The 6,474-nt window shown below is 45.3% G+C and overlaps 1 protein-coding gene across 1 annotated transcript in view; it reads left to right on the top strand.

Moving 5' to 3' along the window:
* The first annotated feature begins 1,053 nt into the window (after positions 1–1,053).
* LOC129861255 (laminin subunit beta-2-like) overlaps positions 1,054–6,474 on the top strand; it is a 73,615-nt gene continuing 68,194 nt past the window's right edge. Inside the window, exon 1 of the mRNA XM_055932504.1 lies at positions 1,054–1,125. The gene's annotated coding sequence lies outside the window, so the exon portion shown is untranslated. The remainder of the gene's footprint in view (positions 1,126–6,474) is intronic.

Here is a 6,474-nt window from a genome sequence, read left to right as displayed (position 1 = left end):
GATGACAGAATCTTCTAGTGGGAGGGAATGCTGGGGCAGGAACTGTATTTTCTGTGATGGGGACAACTCCAATCCCGATACAATAAATCAATACAGTAATGAACAGTAAACTACATATCAGATCCACCACAGTACCCATACTCCTAACCCCACACATCATCACCGCCTTAAATAAGAGACTGCTGTCTTATTCCGTTGCTCGGCAGACATCTGTATCTGGGAGGTTTATCTCCCAGGCAGATTTTGCTGGCATCAGATTATGAGCGTGTTGATGACTTTGGTCAACATCATTCTATACATATGTTGATGTACCTCCATAACAAAAGGCCCAGCAGAACCTACAACAGGCTTACATGAACACACACGAAAAAAGTTCATAAATTACCTGTAACCTTATTAAGATGTATTAAGGGAAATTATAGGCTTACCACTCCATCTTATAGGCTCACCACTCCATTTTATAGGCTCACCACTCCATCTTATAGGCTTACCACTCCATCTTATAGGCTCACCACTCCATCTTATAGGCTTACCACTCCATCTTATAGGCTTACCACTCCATCTTATAGGCTCACCACTCCATCTTATAGGCTCACCACTCCATCTTATAGGCTCACCACTCCATCTTATAGGCTCACCACTCCATCTTGTTTCCATTTCTAACCCTCATCTGATCCCACATTGGTAACAACTGGGCAGACACCTGTCCTGAGTCACTGGGAAGGAGTGGGAAGTTACTATTTTGTAAGATTACAGACCAAAAGGCAAAGGGATAAGGTGCAAGTGACTAATAAGGGAAATAACAGCAGTCTAGCTGTAGCTGTAGGGCATTACAGTGTGAATCAAACAAACCGAGCCCTTCTTCCTCCAACTTCAGCTTTGATCTCCCCCACATGAAGGTACAACTCTGTGATCGTCTACCAGGCTGTAGGCCAGTCAGTATAGAGTCGCCGTGATGACTATACCTAGCGGAAACCTACCTTGCACCTATATTCTGATAAGCTCTGCTTTCAACTCCTCCCCCCTTTTCTGTACAGGACTGCAGGACAGGCAGTCACCAGAGACTGTACACATGACTCACACATGTGGTCGAGGCGAGCGAGGGAGCAGAGAAGTTGTGAACAGGTGAGGCTGCTGTACCTTTTTACCCTTTTGTTTTATCTGTAGTATTAAACTTCACTACACTCTTTTCTTCTCTAACATGTATCGGACATGTATTATAATAATAAATTACTGCTGTTGTGTAGGCTAAACGTTTATCCTGACCTGTGTGTTTGCAGAATCATTCTAATAAACGTGTGGCTAGAGTTATGTGCTTCTACATGCAGATGGATAGTAGGCACAAGCTTAAAGCACAACAAATACAGTGATTCAGTTTATATAAGGACATTTGTTTAACCTTTTACTGCAGTAGGCTAAATTATGGTCACACATAGTGTTTCTTGATGGTCTTAAACAAATCTACTTTGAAACTAAAGTATACACCTCACGCACATGGTTATGGGTTTAAAACAAAGAAGACACCTGTACCATGTCAGATATAGAGTTGAGATGTATTACATTTTAAGTTTGCATCCCAATGTTACACTTTATATACATCACAGAAGACTGAAATATAACAAAACTGTTTGACATAGATACACTGGATTTTTATCATTTTATTTTTTATAATCTTTATTAATGATGGAATTATGAAAAAATATGACTAACATTCCACCCGTGAGGCCACTAGAGGGCGCTTTTGGTCATTGACTGCAGGAAGCTCCATTCACTGAAGTATACAAAGTATACACTGTTCAGTGTATGTGTTCTATCTCTTGCCCATTGTATGACTTTCTAATAGTTGTTGCCCTGTGCACACTAAAAGGGAAAGGGGATACCTAGTCAGTAGTACAACTGAATCCATTCAACTGAAATTTGTGTTCCGCATTTAACCCAAACCCTCTGAATCAGAGAGGAGGGCTGCCTTAATCCACTCCATCGGATACCTAGTACAACTGAATCCATTCAACTGAAATGTGTGTTCTGCATTTAACCCAACCTGATTCGGAGAGGTGTTGGGGGGCTGCAATCCGCTCCCAGGGAGCAATTGCTTAAGGGCAGTACAGCAGATTTCTACAGATTGGGGCATTCGAACCAGCAAACTTTTGGATGCCGGTCCAACACTCTTAACCGCAAGTTTACCTGCCAACTCCTATAGCTTGTTCTTGTGTTATTGCTGCTTGACACTAGAGCAGATCTGTGCTGTGCATTGCCCGCTAACATTCCACTCACCACCGGGTCAGGGCCAACAGATTACTGACACCATTTCAATCACTTTCAATCGCAGTAATCAATCTCAGATTTATTAGTGAAATACCAATGTAAATGCCTACTGTGTCTGTGACATGACGCCTTAAGATGAAACATAGCCTATATCCTATATCAATCCTGCTGTGATGAGTTAGACAAAAGTGACCTTTAGACTACTTTTTAGTTTGCTGTCCATGCTGGTAGTTATATGCACAGGGCCCAATCTATGTCTAAAACACCGTAATGGATCTGTTAAGATATCTGTGAGCTTGGTATAGGTTCAATCAGCTCCTGCTTGGCCTTTATCTACACTTAATGGGTTAAAGAGATCCACGAGTCTGAGCCCTGAGCTGCCTTGGGAGGGCATCAGCCTCGTCTCTCCACCCAGCGTGTCAGCTGCCTTGGGAGGGCATCAGCCTCATCTCTCCACCCAGCGTGTCAACTGCCTTCAGAGAGCATCCGCCTCATCTCTCCACCCAGCCTGTCAGCTGCCTTGGGAGAGCATCAGCCTCATCTCTCCACCCAGCGTGTCAGCTGCCTTGGGAGGGTATCAGCCTCATCTCTCCACCCAGCGTGTCAGCTGCCTTGGGAGAGCATCAGCCTCATCTCTCCACCCAGCGTGTCAGCTGCCTTGGGAGTCATTCAGCCTCATCTCTCCACCCAGCGTATCAGCTGCCTTGGGAGTCATTCATCTTCATCTCTCCACCCACCCTGTCAGCTGCCTTGGGAGAGCATCAGCCTCATCTCTCCACCCAGCGTGTCAGCTGCCTTGGGAGTCATTCAGCCTCATCTCTCCACCCAGCGTATCAGCTGCCTTGGGAGTCATTCATCTTCATCTCTCCACCCAGCGTATCAGCTGCCTTGGGAGTCATTCATCTTCATCTCTCCACCCACCCTGTCAGCTGCCTTGGGAGAGCATCAGCCTCATCTCTCCACCCAGCGTGTCAGCTGCCTTGGGAGGGTATCAGCCTCATCTCTCCACCCACCCTGTCAGCTGCCTTGGGAGTCATTCAGCCTCATCTCTCCACCCAGCGTATCAGCTGCCTTGGGAGTCATTCATCTTCATCTCTCCACCCACCCTGTCAGCTGCCTTCAGAGAGCATCAGCCTCATCTCTCCACCCACCCTGTCAGCACCTGCTGCCTTTGCCTGTCTACTCTGGGCCGATATTCATAAAACATCTTAGAGTAAGAGTGCAGATCTAGCATATGTCCATATAATCTAAGAAGGTACATCTGATCCTAGATCAACACTCCTACTCTGAGAGGCTTTGTGTATACGGGCCCTGGTCTGATGAGGGAGGTACGGTCGGGTGTAGAGAAGAGGGACCCTTTCCAAAGCCCCAAAACAATAATGGATCTTGGATATTTTATATTCTCTCTGGGGGGGGTTCAGACTCACACTCTTGATTTAAATCAGCGCCTTGTTTCGTCCTGACATGGGATTTGGGACTTATTAGTGATTCCCTATTCACCATTACACCTGGCTTCGGCTTACAGTATGACTCCTGACAGATGTTCAGCTACATTGTAAAGACATACTTGAAGATCAGAATGTAATGAACCCTGGGTCATCTAATGTGACTGAAGAACCCTGGGTCATCTAATGTGACTGAAGAACCCTGGGTCATCTAATGTGACTGAAGAACCCTGGGTCATCTAATGTGACTGAAGAACCCTGGGTCAAATAATGTGACTGATGAACCCTGGGTATCTAATGTGACTGAAGAACCCTGGGTCATCTAATGTGACTGAAGAACCCTGGGTCAAATAATGTGATCGAAGAAACCTGGGTCAAATAATGTGATTGAAGAACCCTGGGTCAAATAATGTGATTGAAGAACCCTGGGTCAAATAATGTGATTGAAGAACCCTGGGTCAAATAATGTGACTGAAGAACCCTGGGTCAAATAATGCAACTGAAGAGCCCGGGGTCATGTAATGTGACAGATGACCCAGGGTTCTTCAAATGTGACTGAAGAACCCTGGGTCATGTAATGTGACTGAAGAACCCTGGGTCAAATAATGTGATCGAAGAATCCTGGGTAAAATAATGTGACCGAAGAACCCTGGGTCAAATAATGTGACCGAAGAACCCTGGGTCAAATAATGTGACTGAAGAACCCTGGGTCATGTAATGTGATTACAGTTGTCTGATGGAATGATAAATGATTCACAGTTGATGAGTGTTCTCTCTTTGTGTATTTCAAATCAAAATACGTAAAGTGTAATCGTAACTCTTTGATAACGTGATCTTCAGGAAATCCATGTAATTATCAGCAAAGTCACAAACCACCCACCCACCCATCCTCTGACGATCTGAGCTGATGCTAATGTTCGGGGAAATGCCTGATTGCGTCTGAAATATATCTCACTAATAACAGGAAACCATTTAAACTTGTGGTAGCACACAGAAATGTATCCTGTTCTCTCCTGGTCTTCTCTCCTGTTCTTCTCTCCTGTTCTCTCTCCTGTTCTTCTCTCCTGTTCTTCCCTCCTGTTCTTCTCTCCTGTTCTTCCCTCCTGTTCTTCTCTCCTGTTCTTCTCTCCTGTTCTTCTCTCCTGTTCTTCCCTCCTGTTCTTCTCTCCTGTTCTTCCCTCCTCTTCTTCTCTCCTGTTCTTCTCTCCTGTTCTTCTCTCCTGTTCTTCTCTCCTGGTCTTCCCTCCTGTTCTTCCCTCCTGTTCTTCTCTCCTGTTCTTCTCTCCTGTTCTCTCCTGTTCTTCCCTCCTGTTCTCTCTCCTGTTCTTCTCTCCTGTTCTCTCTCCTGTTCTTCTCTCCTGTTCTTCCCTCCTGTTCTTCCCTCCTGTTCTTCTCTCCTGTTCTCCCCTCCTGTTCTCCTCTCCTGTTCTTCTCTCCTGTTCTTCTCTCCTGTTCTTCTCTCCTGTTCTTCTCTCCTGTTCTCTCTCCTGTTCTTCTCTCCTGTTCTTCCCTCCTCTTCTTCCCTCCTGTTCTTCTCTCCTGTTCTTCTCTCCTGTTCTTCTCTCCTGTTCTCTCTCCTGTTCTTCCTTCCTGTTCTTCCCTCCTGTTCTTCTCTCCTTTTCTTCTCTCCTGTTCTTCTCTCCTGTTCTTCCCTCCTGTTCTTCTCTCCTGTTCTTCTCTCCTGTTCTTCCCTCCTGTTCTTCTCTCCTGTTCTTCCCTCCTGTTCTTCCCTCCTGTTCTTCCCTCCTGTTCTTCTCTCCTGTTCTTCTCTCCTGTTCTTCTCTCCTGTTCTTCTCTCCTGTTCTTCTCTCCTGTTCTTCTCTCCTGTTCTTCTCTCCTGTTCTTCCCTCCTGTTCTTCTCTCCTGTTCTTCCCTCCTGTTCTTCCCTCCTGTTCTTCTCTCCTGTTCTTCTCTCCTGTTCTTCCCTCCTGTTCTTCCCTCCTGTTCTTCTCTCCTGTTCTTCTCTCCTGTTCTTCCCTCCTGTTCTTCCCTCCTGTTCTTCCCTCCTGTTCTTCTCTCCTGTTCTTCCCTCCTGTTCTTCTCTCCTGGTCTCTCCTGTTCTTCTCTCCTGTTTTTCTCTATTCTTCTCTCCCCTTCTTCTCTCCTGTTCCAATTTCACTTCGGTAACGCTCAGCCATGAGCTCTGGCCATGCTCTGCCCAGCATTTTTGATTTCCTTCATCAAGGTTCTTTTCATTCTGTTGTATGTATTTAGGTTACCCCACAACTAATACGCAGAGATGTTGAAATGAGTCGACCAAGAAATAGGTTGCAGCCTGTGTAATTGATGACAAGACAGCACATGAGCACATGCTGCAGCACCAGAGACGTTTTGGTTTCTATACAGGCTATTGTTAAACAAACGGAGTAAGTTTGCTACAGTGCTAAAGTTGTCTATCAACTGTAAAATGTGAGCGCAATAGAGCCAGTTACGACTGAAGTATCTGATCATCAATAGATTCGAGAAAAAGCTATTTGTTTTTTAATACGGTGACGACATAGCCTATCAGCTAGGTACACTACATGGCCAAAAGTATGTGGACACCTGCTAGTCAAACATCTAATTCCGTGACGACATAGCCTATCAGCTAGGTACACTACATGGCCAAAAGTATGTGGACCCCTGCTAGTCAAACATCTAATTCCAAAATCATGGGCATTAATATGGAGTTGGTTCCCCCTTTGCTGTTATAAAGCCTCCACCCTTCTGGGAAGGCTTTCCACTAGATGTTAGAACATTGCTGTGGGGATTTGCTTTTATTCAG

Source organism: Salvelinus fontinalis, chromosome 8 (assembly GCF_029448725.1).
Source record: "Salvelinus fontinalis isolate EN_2023a chromosome 8, ASM2944872v1, whole genome shotgun sequence".
Lineage (NCBI taxonomy): Eukaryota > Metazoa > Chordata > Actinopteri > Salmoniformes > Salmonidae > Salvelinus > Salvelinus fontinalis.
Note: the sequence above shows the minus strand (reverse complement) of the source record. Positions and strands in the feature narration are given on the sequence as shown.